This window comes from Triticum urartu, chromosome 7A, assembly GCF_056163025.1.
Source record: "Triticum urartu cultivar PI428250 chromosome 7A, HENAU_Tu73, whole genome shotgun sequence".
NCBI classification, from domain to species: Eukaryota; Viridiplantae; Streptophyta; class Magnoliopsida; order Poales; family Poaceae; genus Triticum; species Triticum urartu.
Genome location: NC_141879.1, coordinates 298,546,998 through 298,570,993, shown reverse-complemented (window position 1 = coordinate 298,570,993; position 23,996 = coordinate 298,546,998).

Here is a 23,996-nt window from a genome sequence, read left to right as displayed (position 1 = left end):
TGAAGCATCAGAAAGGCGCAGTCAAAAACTGGCCTGACCGTAGCACGTACGATAAACGATTCATTGAACCGCCTAATAGTGCATCTAATTGAGTAGTAGTTTACGAACACAGTTGATGATTAATTTCAGGCCGACATCCATACATGCGTGCGAGTTAATTTGGACCAATCATCATCTTCAGCTTTAACTGTTCTACATGGATGGGTCATTCGATAACTTTCAGGAACAATAATCAGTCGATAATTTTCTGGCCTTCTCTAACTTCCTACTTCAGTCACACTAAGGCTTTGCTTGGTTAAACCTCTCCTCGAGGGGTTTGGAGGGGATTTTGTCTTGCAGGATTTAATCCTCCTCAATCCACTTCTATTCCCTTCAAACCCTTTTTTCGGTTTAATAGGACTTTTATTGCATAGTAACAAGGTTACAATTCATAGGCAAGATTTCCTATATGGTAGACCTCGATGCAACCACATAGCCGTGGTGCATTTAGTTGATTTTTTTTTTCAAAACTATGATGATTTTTATAGCAAATTCGAAATCTATATGTCTTCATGCAAGAAAATCAAAACTAGCACCCCGTCGGCCTCTAGTTGGCCGAAGAGGGGCTCTTCGGCCTGCGCTTGACCGAAGTGGGCTCTTCAGCCTCCCGTTGGCCGAAGAGTGCCCAAACTGGGACGAAAATGACTCTTTGGTCTGCCGTAGGCCGAAGAGTACTCTTTGGCCAACCATAGGCCGAAGAGTACTCTTTGGGGCCCAAGGCCCATGCAGCTTCGGCCTCCCGTTAATGTGAAAAGTTGGAGCCCAAGGACTCTTCGGCCTACGGTTGACCAAAGAGTGCTCTTCGGCCTACGACAGACCAAATAGTCCTTTTCGGCCCAGTTGGGGCACTCTTCGGCCAACGGGAGGCTGAAGAGCCCAATTCGGTCAACCGTAGGCTGAAGAGCCCCTCTTCGGCCAACTGGAGGCCAACGGGGTGCTAGTTTTGATTTTGGTGCGTGAGGACGTATAGATTCCGAATTTGCTATAAAAATCATCACAATTTTGAAAAAAAATCCATTTAGTTCGACTATACCTTGCTAGGCAATTTGCAACCCTATTTCGAGCTCTATGAATTTTCTGAGGAATAAAAACCCTACCAATCATTAAAAACTTAATCTTTGAAACTAACTGGCTGTAAGCGGAGCGATCCAAACTATTACTAGAAAGGATTCCCTTCAAACCCCTTGTAATCGAACAAACCCTAAGCATGTCTCCCCAAATTGCTTTCTCGCAACTAGATGACCCGTTGTCTCCTTGGCGTCAAAGCCAATTGCAACCAAGAAGTTAAGCAAGCTATGGGAAACACGTTTTACACATAATCCACACATTAAACATACCTTTGCACAGATAATATCTTAGGACACACAGACTAACAAACACGGATAACTATCCTTGGATCATGGCAAGTGCTTGTTCATGCTGGTCACACTTAGCCAAGACCTCCGTGCCGGAAAGGTCAGGCGTCAGCGGTGGTTTGGGTGGTTAGGGGAGAGGAATGCATATCAATAAAGGCAATAAATACTTGTGTCGCTGTGATAGCCTGACTTAACAGGGATGATAGACTACTCATAATTCCTTCTTTTTTGGGAGCCTATTCAGAAAGAAATCCGAAGTTATCAACCGACCAACCGGAGTATCCCAGTTAATGCCATCCCGCACACTTCCCCAGAGTCCAGCCCTCATCGCCGGTCCTCCCAAATCTCCATCTCCCAAAAACTTCAAGCCGCCGTCGTCCTCCCATCCACCACACAACTCAATCCCACGCCGGCTGCTCCAGAGTTGGCCGCAATGGCCACATTCCATTTTGACCCGACGCCTTTCATCCCACCAAACCACCAGAGTATCCAGGTTGAAGGTCGACCCGCATGGATTAGGATCCTCTCCGGAGCAGCTCAACTCACTCATGAAGAATGATTGATTGCCACGATTGTGCCGATGCCCAACCTGCCAGTCGCCTTCAACACCATCAGAGAGGTACTCACAGATTTTCTCACAGATAGGAGATTGGGGTTTTCTGAGATTGAAGCTTCCCCGTTCGTCCAAGCATATATCAAGATGCACAGTGTCTTTGATAGGGATGCGCTTGTTTCCAATAGCCCACATCAATTCACTGATGTTCACATCATTTTTCAAAAGCATAACCAGGGCCTGAACTGGAGAAACTTAGTTCTGAATAGAGATGTCTAGATTCTGCTTTGTGCGTATCCTTTTGACAGAAGGAACATACAAGAGATCAGTACTGCTGTGAATAAATTTGGTAAACTTCTCATGTGGGACAGGGTCAGAAGCACTAGAGCAAATCTTATGGTCCATGTCAGGGTGGAGGAACTATCAGATATCCCTAACAGTATTGTCTTTGGGGAAGGGGACAGATTTCAGTCAGGTTCTCTCACTATACCTGTGGTAATCCTGCAGCATCAGATCCTTGGGGCTGTTCCACCTGATGGAGACCCCATCCCTCCACATGGAAACCCACACCCCATTCCTCCCCAAGATGTGTTTCATCCTAATCAACACAACCACTTTCTTGGGTCATTACAGCAACATGAGCATGATGACATTCATGTCCCTGAGGCCAATATCAATCTCCAGCTTGCTCTGAATAATGTGGATGATAACCCTGACATAATGGATGTGGAGGATGCTGAGGCAGAAGAAGCTGAGGCTGATCTTCCTAGGTGGGGCTGAGGGAGTTCTGGATAAGGGGGTGTTCGGATAGCCGGACTATACCTTCAGCCGGACTCCTGGACTATGAAGATACAAGATTGAAGACTTCGTCCCGTGTCCGGAAGGGACTTTCCTTGGCATGGAAGGCAAGCTTGGCGATACGGATATGTAGATCTCCTACCATTGTAACTGACTTTGTGTAACCCTAACCCTCTCCGGTGTCTATATAAACCGGAGGGGTTTAGTCCATAGGACAACATACACAACAACAATCATACCATAGGCTAGCTTCTAGGGTTTAGCCTCTCTGATCTCGTGGTAGATCTACTCTTGTACTACCCATATCATCAATATTAATCAAGCAGGACGTAGGGTTTTACCTCCATCGAGAGGGCCCGAACCTGGGTAAAACTTCGTGTCCCTTGCCTCCTGTTACCATCCGGCCTAGACGCACAGTTAGGGACCCCCTACCCGAGATCCGCCGGTTTTGACACCGACATTGGTGCTTTCATTGAGAGTTCCTCTGTGTCGTCGCCATCAGGAAGGATGCCTCGCCCCGTCTTTAAAGACGACACCGTTGCTAAGGGAGCTTTGGCTGTCGGCCAAACCCTCCGGCTTGGTGGTTTTCTTATGACCGCATGTTCGGCTTCTGCGCCGACGATGACCTCTCGAGCCATCGAAAACAATCTTCATGTCAGCTCGGAACTCGCCGAGCAGTTAGATCCAATGGAGCTCTCCTCCATAAACGAGCTCTTGGATCGCTTCGCCGCCCTAGGAGTCGCTACGAATTACGACCAGATTGGGCCTAAACCCAATCTGAGAGAGATTAACTCTCCCCAAGTCACCCATCACGTTGCCGTGGTAGAGGGACAATGCGGCGACCCTTCATCTATCTTAAGGACTCGCTACGTCCGGATTCCCGATCCCTCCAAGCCGGATACCCGCGGAGGGGAGGATATCACTCAAGACCTGAACTTAGAGTCAGGTGACGGGCTGGATTCATTGGACAACATCCAGGAATCCAAATTTTCGAGTCCGGAAATTCCTCGGCCTCTGAGCCTCAGATGGGGTGAGGCTTCGGATTTAATTCCACCCACCCACCCCAACATAAGCGATCTATCCAAAATCAGGCAAGAACCCGATGAAACAGTACATCATTACTGGGCCAGATTCCTCCTGGTTAAGAACAGGCTAAGGGACTACCGCGAGGAAGACGCAATCTCAATCTTCTGCAATAATTGCACGGACAAGGGAATACTCAATGCCATAAGTCGCTGTGATATCACACGCTTCGCTGACTTGGCGTCCATTGTACGAAAGTACTGTGCGATGGAAAGCGCCTGGAAAACCGAAATAAAATTTTGGGACAATCCGGCCCTGAATACAAACCCAGTCCGAAATAAAAGGGTGCATCATCACCAAACACCCGGGTCAAGCACTAAAAAGCAAAAACCCTCTACAGGGCATGGAATCGTACTGGAAGGATGGCTTAATGGACCCTGTAAAATTCACAGTACAGAGGACGCCACACCAACTCACAGCCTTAGAGCATGTTGGATACTCTGGCAGGTGGCCAAAATTGGCGAAAATCTCCTAATTCCGGAGGCCACAGAAAGCCACCCCATAGACACCGGTACGGTATTAACAGTCTTCGAGACTTTCGCATCAAATAATATGCGAAAAAGGACACTCCACAGCCTTGCCAAAGTCTACCAAGTAGCAACAATAAACCCATGGAGTGACACGGCTATTACCTTTAACGCCAGTGATGAACCTAAATTCCGAACAGCCCGAGCACCAGCCGCATTGGTCCTCAGTCCAATAGTGGACGGCTTTCGTGTTACCAAGGTAATCATGGACGGCGGCAGCGGATTGAACCTCATTTATGAGGAAACCCTTCAAAAAATGGAAATAGACTGGAACCGCATTGAGCGAAGCAGCACAACCTTTAGAGGAATAATCCCCAGTCGGGAAGCGCGCTGTACAGGAAAAATCACACTAGATGTGGTGTTCGGCACGCCGGATAACTACAGGTCCGAAGAGATCACGTTCCATGTGGCTCCGTTCAGCAGCGGTTATCATGCTCTGCTAGGGCGGGAAGCGTTTACAATCTTCCAAGCAATACCCCATTATGGGTACATGAAGCTCAAGATGCCCGGGCCTAACGGGATCATCACTCTCGCTAGTGATCCGGACATAGCACTCCGCGCCGAAAACAAGACAGCCGCATTGGCCCTCGAGGCACTATTCGAAGCCCTAGCGGCTGAGGAACTGACTGCGCTGCGCTCTACAGTGAATAGGGACGATGTGGTACTCGACAAAAGATCCAAGTCCACCTCCTTTAAACCGGCGGACGAAATAGTCAAATTCCAAGTCCATCCAACGGACCCCAATAAAACAGCTTCCATCAGGGCACAGTTAAACCCTGATGTAGACGCCGCACTGCGAGAGTTCCTACGAGAGAACTGGGACATTTTCGCCTAGCACCCTTCAGACATGCCAGGAATTCCACGCAGGCTGGCCGAGCACAGCTTAAATATCCAAACAGGATTCAAACCTGTCAAACAAGCTCTTCGGCGTTTTTTCCGAACCTAAGAGACAGGCCATGGGACAGGAGCTAGCAAAGCTATTGGAGGCCGGATTCATCAGAGATATAAAACATCCGGACTGGCTAGCAAACCTGGTGATGGTACCAAAGAAGGACAAATCCTGGCGCCTGTGTGTTGATTTTAAAGACCTTAACAAGGCTTGCCCAAAGGATCCCTTCCCCCTCCCCCGCATCGATCAAATTATCGACGCTACCGCAGGACACGATTCGTTGTGTTTCCTCGACGCATATTTCGGCTACCATCAAATCAAGATGGCAGAACCAGACCAAGCCGCAACGGCATTTATCACACCATACGGCCCATTCTGCTTCAACATGATACCCTTCGGGCTCAAAAATGTCGGCGCAACATATCAGCGCATGATTCAGACATGTCTGGCAAACCAGATCGGCAAAACAGTGGAGGCATATGTAGATGATGTGGTCGTCAAAACAAGACATGTCGAATCTCTAGTAGACGACTTGAGGCTCACATTTGATAACCTCCGAACATACGACATCAAGCTCAACCCGGAAAAATGCGTTTTCGGCGTTCCAGCCGGAAAGCTCCTGGGCTTCATTGTATCCGGTAGAGGAATTGAACCAAATCCAGCCAAGATCTGAGCTCTGTCGCAACTGGATATCCCAAAGGACCTCAAACAAATACAAAAGTTAACCGGATGCGTGGCGGCTCTAAGACGCTTTATCTCCCGCTTGGGAGAAAAGGCCCTACCCCTTTACCGCCTCCTTCGGCGCACCGAACACTTCGAATGGACGGATGCAGCCATGGCCGGACTCGACGAAATAAAAGCCATACTGGCAACAAACCCAGTCCTGGCCGCGCCAAACATTGGCGAACCAATGCTATTATACATTGCAGCAACACATCAGGTTGTAAGCGCAGTGCTCGTCGTCGAACGAGAAGCGGACGGACACAAATTCCCCCTTCAAAAGCCGGTCTATTATGTGTCCACTGTCCTCACTCCCTTCAAATCACGGTACCCGCATTATCAAAAGATTGCGTACGCGGTATTCATGGCATCCCGGAAGCTACGACACTACTTTCAAGAGTGTTCAATAACAGTAGCATCGGAAGTACCACTTAACGATATTATAAACAACCGTGACGCAACGGGCCGGATTGCAAAATGGGCCATTGAGCTCCTCCCATTCGACATAACTTATAAGCCACGGCGAGCCATCAAGTCGCAAGTCTTGGCCGACTTCGCCGCAGAATGGACGGAGGGCGAACTCCCTAAAGAGTACGGCACATATTCAAATTGGATCATGCATTTCGATGGCTCCAACATGTTGGCCGGACTGGGGGCTGGCGTCGTTTTGACGTCCCCCACAGGAGACACAGTTCAATACGTACTCCAGATTATGTACACGGACTCCAACAATGCAGCTGAATATGAGGCCCTTCTACATGGTCTCCGGATGGCAGTATCCATGGGCATTCAATGCCTAGAGGTGCGCGGGGACTCGAACCTCGCAATATCCCAAATAAATGGAGACTTCGATGCCAAGGATCCAAAAATGGCAGCTTACCGCAACACCGTCCCAAAAATGGCAGCTTACCGCAACACCGTCCTAAAAATGTCAGCTTAGTTCGAAGGGCTTGAATTCCACCATGTAGCCCAGGAAAATAATCAGGCGGCAGATGTACTGGCATGCATCGGTGCAAAACGTGATGTAGTCCCTCCCAACATCTTCTTGGAAAGGCTGTTCAAGCCATCCGTAGTATGGGAAGGGGAGCCAAACAATAACAGCCCGGACCCAACCGCACTGCCCGACACCGAACATTCCGACACAATCGGAGGCTCTGCCAATGAAATAACACCTTCAGCCCACGTAATAATGGCCGTTATCGCCCCGTGGATGGAACCATTCCTCGCCTACCTTACTAGGCAGGAACTCCCCGAGGACCAAAATGAGGCACGCTGCATAGTGCGGCGATCCAAAGCTTACAAAGTCCACGAGGGAGAGCTTTATAAGAAAAGCACTACCGGAGTCCTTCAAAGGTGCATCTCCGAAGAGGAAGGGCGGAACCTCCTGGCTGAAATTCATGCTGGACTCGGCGGTCATCACGCGGCAGCTCAGTCCCTTGTAAGCAAGGCCTTCCGTACAGGCTTTTATTGGCTGACGGCCCGGGCAGACGCCCAGGACTTAGTCCAACGATGCACCGGTTGCCAGCTCTTTGCGAACCAAAGCCATATGCCACCCACCGCCCTCCAAACTATCCCCATCACTTGGCCCTTCGCAGTCTGGGGGCTTGACATGGTTGGACCCCTTAAAGGCGGAACCCACAAGCACAAATACTTACTGGTCATGGTGGATAAGTTCACCAAATGGATAGAAGCCAAGCCTGTTAAGACGGCCGAATCCGGACCGGTGATAGACTTTATATCCGGGGTTGTACACCGTTACGGCGTCCCCCATAGCATCATCACGGATAACGACACGAACTTTACGGCCGACGAGGTAAAACTCTGGTGCAAAAACATGGGCATCAAGCTCGATTATGCTTTCGTCTATCACCCACAAACTAACGGCCAGGTCGAACGTGCAAATGGTCTTATCATGAGCGGCATCAAACCCAGATTAGTGCGGTCCCTCAAGGAATCTAACATGCACTGGGTAGAGGAGCTCGACTCCGTACTCTGGGGGCTGCGAACCACGCCGTATCGCACCACCAGATACACACCATTCTTTATGGTGTATGGCGCAGAGGCAGTTTTGCCTTGCGACATAATTCATGAATCACCTCGAGTGCGCATGTACGAATAAAGAGAAGCGGAGCTCAATCGGCAGGACAACTTGGACGCATTGGAGGAGGAGCGTGACGTGGCAAAATCCCGTTCCACATTCTATCAACAGCAGGCTCGAAAATACCAAAGCAGAGAAGTACGGGACAAAATTACAACGTTGGCGAATTAGTTCTAGGACTACTAGACAAGAAAAAGGAAAAACTCAAGCCCAAGTGGGAAGGTCCCTTCATAATTGACCAAGTCTTGACTGGTGGAGCGTACCGCCTGCAGGATGCATTGGATAACCGACTCGAGCCGATCCCATGGAACGCAGCCCGTCTCCAAAGATTCTATGCCTAGCGCCGGACTCTGTGTTCGTCTCCTTCCTCTGTCCATTTTTTATATAATTTCTGTCTTACACTCCTCTTCTTCTCTCTCTCTCTCTCTCTCTCTCTCTTATAGCCTTTAAAGGCTCATAAAGTGACGCGCTATCCGCGCTCATTAAACCTGGGGGCTTCTTTAAACAAAAGCTTATTTATACGGGCTTCATGCCCAACACATGTGTCACACTTCCACATGTACCTTTTATTCACCATTATATGCATCGATATGACTTAAGTTTTGGCCAAGCTAGGTTGCCTGGCTCCTGTGCTTACCCCTACGTTCCCGATTGTTCGGCTAGGTGGTAAAGGGAGCACCTCTGCGATTGTTACTGCCGGGTCTGCCGGACGTGTACCTCAGACTGGGTGAAGCCGAAAGCTAGCGTTCTTAAGGGAATATTCGGTCGGTGAACTAAAGATGATCTTTTTTTATTTTTATCTATACGCCCCCAGATGTTTTTCCTGCGTTTCTTTTCGCAGCATGGACATGCACCTTAGGGCATGCCTCCCAGGGAAAGGAACCCCTAACGGAACTATTCTCCCTGGAAGATGTTTCTTACTAACCATGTAATATAACATAACTAGTGAGGCACTTGTCTGTTCACGCACTAATGACCCCTACGCCTGGTCTCCATGCATTCCCCGGTTCCTATATAACCGCATGGGAATTCGGACACACTCCGGACCGTCAGGTCCCAAGGCTGAAGCGAAAAGGTCGGCCATGACAAATGATCTACAATCCGGCTAGAAGGCATTATAAATGCCAATTAAATTACATAGTCATTTTGACTGATTGTATTCCTCTTCAATACCATCTAACAGGCTGTCTAATTTACAGTCCTTCTGGGAATACTTTGCGGCCAACTCTACTTGGCCGTATACTAAGCTTATAGGGATCTCCTTCCCATCGGGCCCTACAGGATCGACCTCGGCCATGTGGTTGGGGTCAGCCTTTGTGTACCGAGTCTTCACCATGGCCCAGGCCTCCCTAGCGCCTTGACGGCAGGCCGATATCTTCTACAATCGGAAGCGCCGCCGTGCTCCCTTTAGCTTCTCCGCAAGCTCTCCAAGACCTTCGGGCATGGAGACGGATGGCCACAGGGCCTGGGCGACGCCTTGCATCACCTGCCGAACTCGATCGAGTAGTTGCGAGAGCTCGGGAAGAAGGTCACCCGTAGAACCGGGCATCTCCTCTGCAGGACGACCTGTTAGCACACCTACAGACATTGCTCTTTTAGTCGACTTCTCCGCCGAACTTTCTTTCAAAGGTTCGTTCAAGCACTTACTAAATATGCCGCGCCGAAGCCGCTGATTCTCCTTCACGGAGTCTGGCAGCTGGGCACGAACATCTTTCAGCTCGACGCCCAGCTTGGTGTTGGCATCTTGGAGATCGTTCTTCTCCCGCCTCACCTTTGTCAGCACCTTCTCACCAGCCTTTAGCTGACGTAGGAGGTGTTGCCTTTCTGGATTCAATCCGGCGCCATCTGCAATTTCATTTGTCAGATTCGCACCCACGCCGTGCTTCGCAAAATACTTATCTTTTGAAGTATATATTACCAGAGGGGGTCTCCTTGGGCTCCCCTGCTGCGGCTAGTGCGGCCTCAAGTTGGGATTTGCACTCTTCCAGCTCCTTGGATAGTAGGGAATTCTTTTCTGTAAGAACCTGCATAACAAATGATCCTTAAATCAGTTATTCTAACTGTTTCAAGTCTCGGGGGCTACTGGTATATATATATAATTACCAAAATTTTCTTACCCATATGTCTTTTACATATTTCTCCGTGGCTCTGGCTAGACCATTTTGAGCGGCACGGAGGTACGCATCTCCCGAGTTGAAGGCATCTAACGCCCCTTGGGAGAAACAAGCGTTGCGAAGAATTGTCCGGCGACGCCTGTGGTTCATGGCACTCTCCACCTCAGAGTTGGTGGCAGACAACCCGTCCACATCCTCCGTCGGAGGAGCGTCTGGCGCGCGCCTTGCATTCGCCTCCGCCTCCAGACCAGGCTTTGGAGCCTGGCTGGTGGAGGCGCGATTGGAAGCCTCTCCGGATATAGTCCGGCGAGGTCTCTTTGTCCTGAAGAGAGCACGAGTGTCAATGTGCCTCGAAGGTATAACACCTGGGATAAGGGGGGGTGCCATACCTTTGCGCTGATGCCTCAGTCCGGACTGCACTTCTTTTCTGCCCACGGGGCCCTGCGGCCCCTCATTGGCTTGTCGCCGCAGGTTCGGCCTTCCACTTCAAAAACCTCCCCTGCAAAGTTTGGTTGTAATCAGGAAACTGAAAACACAAGAGGGCGGACACCTATTCGGGGTACTGGGACTTCGATCTCAGTTACCTGGGAGGCCGGGATTAGCCCTGGGTAATCGGCCGTAATGGCCACCAAGGCGTTCTCCTTGCTCAATTGATGGAACACTCCATCAATCAGCTCCACAGATATGTCCGGATCCTCTTGAGAGGCCGGGTCGAGGGACCGTCCTGGGTCCTCGGGTTGTGGAGGAAGGCTGCTTATTTCCTTAACAGCCCGGCGTAGTTCCTGCGTTGAAGTCGTCAGACTGAATATTTAACAATGGGAATACAAAACGAATGGGCAAGTAAATGTGACCGCTTACCCAGCTGGGGGGATTGTGCATAGAGAATCCACCCTATGGGTTGACGCGGAGAAATTCCTCCTCTTCTCCCTTATACAAAGTGGACATGATCTTTAGTAGAGCGGCAGCTGAATCCGGCCCCTTACGGCCGTAGCGGGTGGCGTCGTCCTCCCCGTTGAAGTTCCACATGGGGTGGCTTCTATACTGAAGCGGCTGCACCCCCCGCATGATGCATTCGGCCATAACCCCGATCATGGTTAGTCCGGAATGGGCTAACAATCTTATTCGGCCCATCAGGTAAATGATGTCCCTGTCACTTTCCCTCCGAGGGCTCCTTGTACGCCAGCTTAGGCGCTTCTTTAAGGGAGCACTGTCGAATTCAGGGAGGCCGATCCGGACAGGATCCGGCAGCGGGACGTCTTCTATATAAAACCATTCCAAGGGCCAGTCTTCGGACGCCTTCTTTGGGGTTCCGGACAGATATCCGGTCCCGGCGATGCGCCACACTTCGGCTCCGCCCACTTGATACATTGACCCCTCCTTAGAGCGGGGCACAAGGCAGAATAACCTTTTCCGTAGCCCGAAATGAGCCTCGACGCCTAAAAACAGCTTGCAGAGGGCTACGAAGCCCACGATATGCAATACGGAGGCAGGCGTGAGATTGTGTAGCTGGAGGCCGTAGAACTCCAGCAGCCCCCAGAGAAATGGATGGATTGGAAACCCGAGCCCCCTTATTAAATAAGGGACGAGGCATACCCGCTCTCCTTTGGAGGGATTAGGGAACTCTCCGCTTGCTCTCCGCCGTTATAGACGGCAAGACCGGCTCGAACCGAGATCATATAGGCCGGGGGGAGAAATCCCTTGGTCTGAAGCGTCACTAGCTCGCTATGCGGGACGGAGCATCTCTCCCAATATCCACGCTGAGGGCTGGAAGGGCGAAAGGAGGAGTTGCGATGGCTGGCCATGGTGGAATGGACCTTTGTCGGATGTGCTCTGATGAACACTCGCGAAGGGGGGAAGATGTGGTTTGAATCTAAATCCTTGCCCCCTTAAATAGGGCAGCTCATTTACGCGGCTAGGGGTGTGAATGTAAAAACACTCAGACTTTTCATATTCTTTTGACACGTGGGAAGCGGCCATTATTGGGCGTAGAAGCCAAGGAGCGCAACATCTACAAGAAACCGGATTTTATTCAACAGGTACACGGAATTTGGGGGAGAACCTGCCTTGCAATGCCGAAGACAATCTACGCGCCGGACTCATCGTCATTGAAGCCTGGTTCGGGGGCTACTGAGGGAGTCCTCGATAAGGGGGTGTTCGGATAGCCGGACTATACCTTCAGCCGGACTCCTGGACTATGAAGATACAAGATTGAAGACTTCGTCCCGTGTCCGGAAGGGACTTTCCTTGGCGTGGAAGGCAAGCTTGGCGATACAGATACGTAGATCACCTACCATTGTAACCGACTTTGTGTAACCCTAACCCTCTCTGGTGTCTATATAAACCGGAGGGGTTTAGTCCGTAGGACAACATACACAACAACAATCATACCATAGGCTAGCTTCTAGGGTTTAGCCTCTCTGATCTCGTGGTAGATCTATTCTTGTACTACCCATATCATCAATATTAATCAAGCAGGACGTAGGGTTTTACCTCCATCGAGAGGGCCCGAACCTGGGTAAAACTTCGTGTCCCTTGCCTCCTGTTACCATCCGGCCTAGACGCACAGTTTGGGACCCCCTACCCGAGATCCGCCGGTTTTGACACCGACAGGGGCCATTGGGCCATGCCACAAAACCTCATTGATCAGGAACTGCACCATGGAGAATTTCTGGCCCTCAATGATATTATGGAACCCTTTGATGCTGACAACTTGGTTGTATGAGAGAATGCAAACAACAGTATTACCTTATGTGATGGTCCATCTGCAAACTCTGTTGGAACCGATGCCTCTGCCAATGGACCTATGGCGCCAATGCCTGTGTTACTAGATTTAAATGTGGGTGTTGGGCCTCCTGGGCCAGGCCCAATTCTGCCTCCACTTGGGCTTCTTCCAGTCAACCAGGTTGCCTTTAACCCTCCACCAGAACAAGACATGGCTCTGCTCCCTCCTGCTATTCAAAACTTGCCTATTTTGGACCTAAGTATTGAGATCATCATGGACAAGCATGAAGTGCTTCAAGATACCAAAGAATTGGATCCCATGCACCTGGAATTCCAGTCACAAAAGCAGAATATCCAACCTACCTGCTGCAGAACCTTATACTGCTGTCAACACTGCTCTATCTGAATCACATCTATTGGTTGAACCAGACAAACAGGTTAATCAAATGCAGATCATGCCAGTAGAGGAGGTTACTAATGAGAATGATGGGAGGTCCTCTGACCTGTCTGCTCCACCAGGTTTCCCAATACCAGCTTTTCTTCATCAGGCCCATACTTTATGCCGCAGTCAAAATCAGCCCCATGATCTAATTTTAAGTGCAGATGCAACCTCCAAGCAACTGCCTACAGATGAGCTTCTGGGCAAGGAAGGTGCTAAAATTTGGGAGTCCCATTTTTCTCCTGCTTTGGACAGTAAAGAGATTATCCAGGTACCAAGTGACCGGGTAAATTTTCTTGCAGTTAATTTCTTGTCACAAGATAAGTTTGCATGGGCCAAGAGATTTATTCACTCCAATGTCTGGGATATTATCAGTCAGAGCTCAACTTGTCCTCATACACTACCTTTCTCTATACCTACCAAATGTCCCACTCATGATTTTCTTCTCTGCCCTGCTACTTCCACCCAGCAGGGCTCGAAAGATAACATCATGGGTTCCCCAACAAGGGTCACTGACAAGGAGGGTACTTCTGCCTCATCATCCTCAGCTCCACAAAATCTCAAGAAAAGAAAGGGCAAGATTCCTCTGGTGGAAACATAGGTAAGAAGAAGTTGTAGACTACAGCAACTTGCTAAGGGATATAAACAACTAGTTTGTGTTGACAAAGACTGTATGGCCTGTTCGGTTAAACCACCTACTCTGAATGTCAAAGTAGTTAAGAGTCTGAATACTTCTTTTTGCAAGGTGAGTGAGAAGGACTCAACTGAAGAGAACCTGTCCAAAAGGAATAAGAAGAGCAAAGGCACCAGCTCCACCTCGGAAGGAAACAAAGCCACCAAGGAGCAGGCCAAGAAATAGCATTAGATATGTCATTTAGTGCTCTTGCTAGTGAACTTTTGTCCTATTATCTTCTGTAATATCACAACTATGGTAGTTCCTTTTGGGTATGGCAGAATGGCTGTACTTTTGGTTTGTAAGACCTGCAATGCTGTCAAGTTATTGGACTGGGATGTACTCTACCAGGACAAATTCCTCATGCTCCTTATCCTTTCTACCATGAGTTCTGATGTCTATTTCATTCTATCCCGTCCTACCCAGTGGCTGTGGTATAGCTCAGATTTCATATGTCATCATGAATAGGGATTGAAATATTCTTAATTGGAATATCAGAGGTATCAATGACAATAAAAAATGGACTGCTTTAACTAATAAGATTGAAGAAACTCAATGCTCTGCCCTTTGTATTCAAGAGACTAAGAGAGAAAGTTTTGACAGTGCATATTTAAGGAACTTTTGCCCAAAGAGAATCAATAAGTTTGAATATCTCCCATCAATTGGTTCATCAGGTGGAATTTTAGTGGCATGGAATGATCAAGTTTTTGAGGGTCTGCTTATTCATAGGAATAATTATTCCATTACTTTACAGTTCACTTCCAGACACAACAATGAACAATGGGTTCTCACCAATGTGTATGGACCATGTGATCATCAAGAAAGGCAAATTTTCATTGACTGGTTAAAGCATTTTCCAATGGAAGATGATGTTAACTTGCTTCTGCTGGGAGACTTTAACTATATCAGATACCCTCATAACAGAAGCAGAGCAGGAGGAAAATTCGATGATATGTTAAGTTTTAATGAAGCGATAAGCCAACAAGCACTGATTGAGGTCCCACTGAAAGGGAGAAAATATACTTGGAGCAATATGTAAGATGCACCACTACTTGAGAAGCTGGATTGGTGTTTCACATCAAAAGCATGGACCCTCAACTACCCAGCTACATTCTCATACCCTCTGGCCAAGACAACTTTTGATCATGTTCCCATCAATATTAAAATTGGCTCCTCCATTCCAAGATAAAAAATCTTCAGATTTGAAAATTTCTGGCTACAACATCCACAATTTAAAGAGGTTGTCAATACTATTTGGTCCCAACCAGTGGATGAAAGTGACAGTGCTAAGATTATAGTTGCTAAATTCAAGCGGCTCAGAAAAGGCTTAAAGAATTGGTCCAAGCACCTATCAAATCTTAAGAAACTCATAGCAGATGCAAACTTTCCGATCCTCTGTTATGATGTTTTTGAAGAGTATAGAACTCTATCAATTGAGGGGACTAATAGCAGGGAGATACTTAAGAAGCACTTGTCTATGCTATTGGAGCATCAAAGAATATACTGGAAGCAAAGAGCTACAATAAGGCAGATTCAGATGGGTGAAGCTAATACTAAATATTTTCAAGCCAAAGCAACAATCAAGTTCAGAAATAACAGTATAGCCATGCTCAAAGATGAAACATGGCATGAACACTATGATCATCAAGCTAAGGCAGATATCCTATACAGAGCCTTTAAATATAGACTGGGTACCTGTCTGCCCTCTCAAAATCCATTGCTACTGGATTCTCTCCTTCACCCACTAGATGATCTTTCAGACTTGGAGGTACCTTTCACCAAGGAAGAAATTGATAAAGTCATAAGCCAGATGCCATCTGATAAATCTCTTGGTCCTGATGGATTTAATGTAGAATTCCTCAAACATTGTTGGGATATTCTGGGTGCTGACTTCTATCAGCTTATCAATGATTTCCATTCTGGGACTGTCAATATTCAATGCATCAATTATTCTTTCATCACATTGATCCCCAAAATAGATGCTGCCACATGTCCAACTGAGTTCAGGCCTATCTCTCTTCTCAATTGCACCCTTAAAATTATCACCAAGCTTCTGGCTAACAGACTCCAAAAAGTGATCCTTAGGATGGTGCACACCAATCAATATGGATTTCTAAACAACAGATGCATCCAGGACTGCCTTGCTTGGTCATATAAATACATCCACCAGTGTTTCCAAAGCAGGAAAGAGCTAGTACTACTGAAATTGGATTTTGAGAAGGCTTTTGACATGTTGAACCATGAGACTATTTTTCAAATTATGCAAGCCAAGGGGTTTGGACCCAGATGGATACAATGGATCAAGAGGATATATGGGACTGGATTTTCTTCTGTCTTATTGAATGGGGTACCAGGAAAACAATTCCTTTGCAAGAAAGGTGTCAGACAGGGGGATCCACTTTCTCCTCTTATCTTCGTGATTGCAGCTGATTTGTTACAAACCATGATGAATGAGGCTATGATTAACAACTTGATCCAGTCACCTCTGACCCACTAGTCATGTCCAGATTTCCCTATCATTCAGTATGCGGATGATACCATTCTTGTGGCTCATGCAGATAGTCTACAACTTGAACACATTAAGAATCTGCTGCTTCATTATGCCACTTTCACTGGACTCAAGGTCAACTACTCCAAATCAACACTCATTGCAATAAACACCCCCTTGGACAAGATGCATGAGCTATCTCAGCTATTAGGATGCATCATAGGTACACTGCCACACAAATACCTGGGTCTGCCTCTTTGTCTCAACAAACCTAAAGTTGAGGACTATTTGCCCCTGTTGAAGAGAATTGAGAATCGATTACTTAGCTGTTCCACCCTCTTATCCACTGGAGACAAACTTACACTTATTAAATCAGTCTTCACAAGCATGCCCATATTTTTCATGTGCACTCTCTGGATTCCAAAGACAGTGATCAAGCAAATCAACACTTATCTCATGAACTGCTTCTGGCGTAAGTATGGTACACAAGAGAGGGGTATGGTTCTCATCTCCTGGGAACAAGTCTGCAAACCTAAAGCTCAAGGTGGTTTGGGAGTCCTAGACGTTCAACTTCACAATCAAGTGCTTCTTATGAAATACCTGCACAAATTCTTCAATAAGGACAATACTCCATGGGTCAAAATCATCTGGGAAACATATTATCAGGACTCCCTTCCTGAGGATAGAATGGTTGGTTCCTTCTGGTGGAAGAACATCTTTAAAACTCTGCACTCATTCAAGCAACATGCTATCTATAAACCTGGTCTTGGAGACACTACTCTATTTTGGTATGATCATTGGCTTGGACAACCTTTACAACTTCAATTTCCTGAGCTGTTCTCATTTGTGATCAACACAAAACTGACCCTGAAAGAGGTGTTTGATCAGCAAGATCTTAGCCTCTTCTTCCATCGACCATTATCACTCCAAGCTTTCAACCAATTCAACCGCATTCAGACCCACATGCAAAGCTACACACAATCGTTGGAACAAGATAAATGGTGTTACCCCTGGCCCAGCCAACAATACTCCTCGATGAAGATGTACAAGTGCATCTGTGATAAGAATGAGGCTCATGACATTTTCAAGCAGATTTGGAAAACCTCTTGTCGGCTCAGACACAAAATCTTCTTCTGGCTCCTACTCCATGACAGAGTTAGCACAAGGAATCTGCTTAAGCGCAGGAATATGTTCCTTCCAGATTATTATTGTGCTATGTGTGCTGATGGTACTAAGAAACTCTCATTCACCTCTTTTGGAACTGTCCTTTCTCATTGAGCTGTTGGCACAGCTTATTGCCTACTCGGAATAGAGGGATTTCAGCTTATGATGAAGTTCAGTTCACCATGCTTAGACTACCCAAAGATTTTGCTCTGGATATTGTTATTTTGGGTAACTGGAGTACCTGGATGGTGAGGAATGATAAGGTTTTTAGGCACCCCCCCCCCCCACACATCAACACCTGGAAGTTCTACCTCAAAGAAAGCCTACAGATGGCTTGCCTATGTTCTAAGGCTATCCAAGCAGAACAAATTAGCAGTTGGATTGATCTGTTCTTATAGATTTCTATCATGTTTCCGAGAGAGGGTATTGGATGATATACTATTTGTAATTCTGTTGTACATATACTATTATTAATGAAAATAACGTAGAACGATTGTTCTACGGTCCAGGTTTCAAAAAAGGAAATCCGAAGTTAAGTGTGCTTGGCTTGGAATAATTTTAAGATAGGTGACTGACCTGGAAGTTGCTCCCGGGTGCGTATGAGTGAGGACAAAGTGCGCAACATAGACTATTATTAATCTATGGGGCCAGTCTAGATAACACCATGGGTAACAACCGCCGTCGAGTGTGTCCGGGACATTACAAGTTAGTTCAGAGTCGACCCTTATGGTTACACAGATGTTTGTGGACAGATGCACAGTCATATTGTGCATGACGTTTGTGACCTATCATGGCACATGTCATGGGACATAATCCAGACTAGATGCAGAGACGTTCCAAGAGGGAATGTTCTTGTGGGCCTACGAGGGCATCGGTTTCTTTAAATGGGGGTGTATGTGATAGCCTGATTTAATAGGGATGATGAACTACTCATATAATACGGAATTTTTTCTTTTTTGGGAGCCCAGTCGGAAAGAACTCCAAAGTTAAGCTTGTTCAGTTTGGAGTAATTTCAAGATGAGCGAACGATTGATAAGTTGATTCCGGACGCGCACGAGTAAGGAAAAAATGCATAGAAAAGATTAGTATTGACCCGCAGGGCGGCCAGTCTAAATCTCGCCACGAGTAATGACCGCCAATGAGTGTGTCTGAAGCGTTACATCGCACACCCCTCTACGCTGAGTCCGCTGCACATATTGGCTCAGTGCAGACGATAAATCAGTTAAATTCGAGGCATGTTAGTCGTCGGTCTTTATCGCGCGTCCATCCGGGTAACGGGTTATTCAGCTCTTTTTGATGCTATCGGTGGCAGGCTGCTACCAACGTTCCTCGGCGCACGAACTAGAAGAGAAGATGGGCAAGGCTCTGTTGAACCGAACCCGGTGTGGGACATTTTATGGAAGCTGAAAATTCCAAGTAAGATTAAGGTGTTTATATGGAAGGCTCTGCATGGTACAGTTCCAGGCATGGCGATTCTTGCTTCGCGACACATACCCGTCTCACCACAGTGCCTTATTTGTCAGTCGGGTCCGGAGAATATTCGGCACTTGTTATTTACATGCACTCGTGCACGGAAGGTTTGGTCTGCGCTTGGGCTCCTGGATATCATTGATGATGCACTGATTGCAGACATGTCAGGATCAGTAATACTTGAGCATATTATTTGCAACCCAAACAGGAAGTCGTCGGTCCTGGGTATGTTAGGATTGTAGGAGTCAGTAGACGTTGCGTGTTGGTATGTATGGTGGCAAAGGAGGGAAGCAGTGAAGGGCGAAACTGTAGCAGATCCCCCCCAGACGGCCTTTGCGATTCAGGCTCTAACATCAAATTTTGGAGCTGTTTCCCATTCCAGTAAACCACATGAAATAACATGGGAAAAGCCAAGCCGAGGATGTTATAAATTAAATACAGATGCTGCTTTCCACCAAGATGGTTCGGGTGCAGTTGGGGTCGTCATACGTAATAGTGTAGGTGAGGCTGTAGCAGGAGCTGCAAGTCCTTTTCATACGGCCTTTGATATTGCCTCGGCGGAGGCCCTTGCACTGCTAAAAGGACTAGAATTAGTTGAGAAGTTGGGCTGCACCCATATCACATGTGAGTCCGATTCATTGGAGCTCATTCAGGCATGCAATGGGGAGCTGGAGATCTATGGTCCTTATTCTGCGACTTTAGCTGAATGCTTTGCGAGAGCCAAGATGATTGATGGAGTTTCTTTCTCCCACTGCCCTAGGGAAGCCAATCGAGTTGCTCACCTTCTGGCAAAGCACTCTTATGATACTCAGTCTGCATTTGATTGGGATGGAGATCCACCCAATTTCATTCTTCCTTATGTAATAAATGATGTAACTCTTTTGACTGTGAAATAAAATACCAATAGGCTTTCCCTTCAAAAAAAAAACGTTCCTCGGCCCGCATCGAGTGCAAAATCTTCTAGAACATCACGCCTAGTGTAACACCCTCAGTATCAATGCTACAGTAATCTCATGGCTAATAATGTTGTGTCATCATAATTAAGTTGATAATCCTTATTTTGTTTCAAACCAAACTTAAATTAAAATTTAAACTAAAGTTAAATAAATTATTTTTTCAAACAGTAAAAAAATGTTCATAGTGTTGCAAATAATATCTGGATAATTATCGTAGTGATTCCAAAACTTTAAAAATATATTTAAGTGCCCTAAAACAATTAAAACATGGGCCAAAACAATAATTTAATTTAATTGCTTGTAAAGTTATAAAAATTGCAAACTATTTTATTTAAATACCAAACCATTTTATGGCAGTGCCTAAATTTGCATTTTAATTTATGGGCCAAGGTCTCTTATTCTTACACAACCTATTTGCAGTATAAATAAAATGCAAAACAAAAGAATAACAGAAAACAGAATTGGAAAAAATAAAGAGAAAGAAAAGGCCAGGCGGAACTGTGCGCATGGCCCAGCCGCTGCAACAGTGCCTGGCCCAGCCCACCGGCGCTAATCGTCTTCAACCCTGTTCAGCAGGGCGCGCTGGACGCCGGGCGTCCGTCCATGACGCCGATGGCCACGGGGGGTCATTCGGCGGCACCCCGGTGCCCTCAAGTCGCCGACACCCCGCCTAGCACATAACCCTAACCCTAGCCACAATCCATCGCCTCTCCCCTCTTCCTCCTCCCTCGTCCGCCTGCTGTCGTCGCCGTGTTGCCGCCGTCGCCGTGGCCAATGGCTGCCCCTCGCCGGTTCGTTGTGTCCAAGAGCTCTGACGGGCTCCTCTTCGTCGACGACGCCACAAGCTCAAAGATGGGGAGCATCCACGACGCTGCCCGCACCCCCCCCCGCCCGCAGGGATCTGACTCGGCCGCCGCCTTGTCTCGCTCGCCTTCGACAAGCCCTAGCATCCCTGAGCCCTCTCCTAGCCACATTGTGAGGCCCCGCTCCTCGTCGACCTCCCCTTGCTCCTTCCCATGCCCCGTAGGCTAGTGCCCGTAGAGCACCGCCGTCAGACGACGTCGCCCCGCCCACTTCCGTCCATCTTAGCTGGCGCCCGAGCACTGCCCGAGCTCCTGGTGCTACTCGGAACCCAACACACCCACCAGGTCGTCTTCCCTTCCCCCCTAGCCCCACCTCCGAGCTCGCCCGAGCCACCACTCTTCACCGGCGACGCTGCGGTCCTCCTCCGGCCGAGCCACCACTTCCATTCAAAGCTCCATGGCGCGGGCGTTCGAAAGAACCCACTCGCGCCTGATACGTCTCCAATGTATCTATAATTTTTGATTGCTCCATGCTATATTATCTACTGTTTTGGACATTATTGGGCTTTATTTTCCACTTTTATATTATTTTTGGGACTAACCTATTAACCGGAGGCCCAACCCAGAATTGCTGTTTTTTGCTTGTTTTAGGGTTTCGAAGAAAAGGAATATCAAACGGAGTCCAAACGGAATGAAACCTTCGGGAACGTGATTTTCTCAACGAACAAGACCCAGGAGACTTGGACCCTACGTCAAGACACAAAAGAGGAGTCCACGAGGTAGGGGGACGCGCCTACCCCCTAGGCGCGCCCTCCACCCTCGTGGGCCCCCTGTTGCTCCACCGACGTACTCCTTCCTCCTATATATACCTACGTACCCCAAACGATCAGATACGGAGCCAAAAACCTAATTCCACCGCCGCAACTTCCTGTATCCACGACATCCCATCTTGGGGCCTGTTCCAGAGCTCCGCCGGAGGGGGCATCGATCACGAAGGGCTTCTACATCAACACCATAGCCCCTCCGATGAAGTGTGAGTAGTTTACCTCACACCTACGGGTCCATAGTTATTAGCTAGATGGCTTCTTCTCTCTTTTTGGATCTCAATACAATGTTCTCCCCCTCTCTTGTGGAGAACTATTTGATGTAATCTTCTTTTCGCGGGGTGTTTGTTGAGACCGATGAATTGTGGGTTTATGATCAAGTCTATCTATGAACAATATTTGAATCTTATCTGAATTCTTTTATGTATGATTGGTTATCTTTGCAAGTCTCTTCGAATTATCAGTTTGGTTTGGCCTACTAGATTGATCTTTCTTGCAATGGGAGAAGTGCTTAGCTTTGGGTTCAATCTTGCGGTGTCCTTTCCCAGTGACAGTAGGGGCAGCAAGGCACGTATTTTATTGTTGCGATTGAGGATAACAAGATGGGATTTTCATAATATTGCATGAGTTTATCCCTCTACATCATGTCATCTTGCTTAAGGCGTTACTCTATTTTTAACTTAATAATCTAGATGCATGCTGGATAGAGATCGATGAGTGGAGTAATAGTAGTAGATGCAGGCAGGAGTCGGTCTACTTGTCTCGGACGTGATGCCTATATACATGATCATACCTAAATATTCTCATAACTATGCTCAATTCTGTTAATTGCTCAACAGTAATTTGTTCACCCACCGTAGAATACTTATGCTCTCGAGAGAAGCCACTAGTGAAACCTATGGCCCCCGGGTCTATCTTTATCATATTAATCTCCTACTACTTAGTTATTTCCTTTGCTTTTTACGTTGCCTTTATTTTACTTTGCATCTTTATCACAAAAATACCAAAAATATTATCTTATCATATCTATCAGATCTCACTCTCGTAAGTGGCCGTGTAGGGATTGACAACCCCTATTCGCGTTGGTTGCGAGGATTTATTTGTTTTGTGAAGGTACGAGGGACTCGCGCGTAGCCTCCTACTGGATTGATACCTTGGTTCTCAAAAACTGAGGGAAATACTTACGCTACTTTGCTGCATCATCCCTTCCTCTTCGGGGAAACCAATGTAGTGCTCAAGAGGTAGCAAGAAGTATTTCTGGCGCCGTTGTCGGGGAGGTTACGCAAAAGTCAACATACCAAGTACCCATCACATACCCTTATCTCCCGCATTACATTATTTGCCATTTGCCTCTCGTTTTCCTCTCCCCCACTTCACCCTTGTCGTTTTATTCGCACTCTCTCTCTATCCTCCATCTCTTTCTCTATTTGCCTCTTTTTGCCCTCTTGTTTTTTGTTTGCTTGTGTGTTAGTTTGCTTGCGTGCCTCAATGGCTCTACCTAAATTTGGTGATCTCCACCTTAAAAGGCTAGAAGAGATCGAAAGCAATGTCAGGAGTTTTACGGTTTTGCAATTTGAACATAATAGTTTCTTTAGAAACGAGCTTAAGGAACAGAAAAGTTTTATGAGTTTTATGAATAAAGAGCTTGATGATATGTCTAAAGAATTCGATGGTTTAAGATCCCAGATTGCTCGTCTTGAGAAATTGACTGCTGAAATTTCAGATAAGCAGGCCACCTTAGTTAATAGGATGGCCGCTAAACCGGATTGCCATGAAAGTAATGATGAAGATCTAAAAGTTATTGATGTGTCCCCTATTAAATCTTTGTTTTGCAATATGAATCTTGATAATGATGGGACTGAATATGATCCACCTTTACCTAGAAGGCGTTCCAAGAATTCAATTTTTTTTGATCTTGATGCTAAAATTGATAAAAGTGGGATTGAAGAAATTAAAACCCTAGATGTTGCTAAACTCAGTATTATGGATTTCAAGGAATTTAACTATGAAAATTTCTCTTTGATTGATTGTATTTCTTTGTTGCAATCCGTGCTAAATTCTCCTCATGCTTATAGTCAAAATAAAGCGTTTACTAAACATATCGTTGACGCCTTGATGCAATCTTATGAAGAAAAACTTGAATTGGAAGTTTCTATCCCTCGAAAGCTTTATGATGAGTGGGAACCAACTATTAAAATTAAAATTAAAGATTATGATTGCTATGCTTTATGTGATTTGGGTGCTAGTGTTTCCACGATTCCAAAGACTTTGTGTGATTTGTT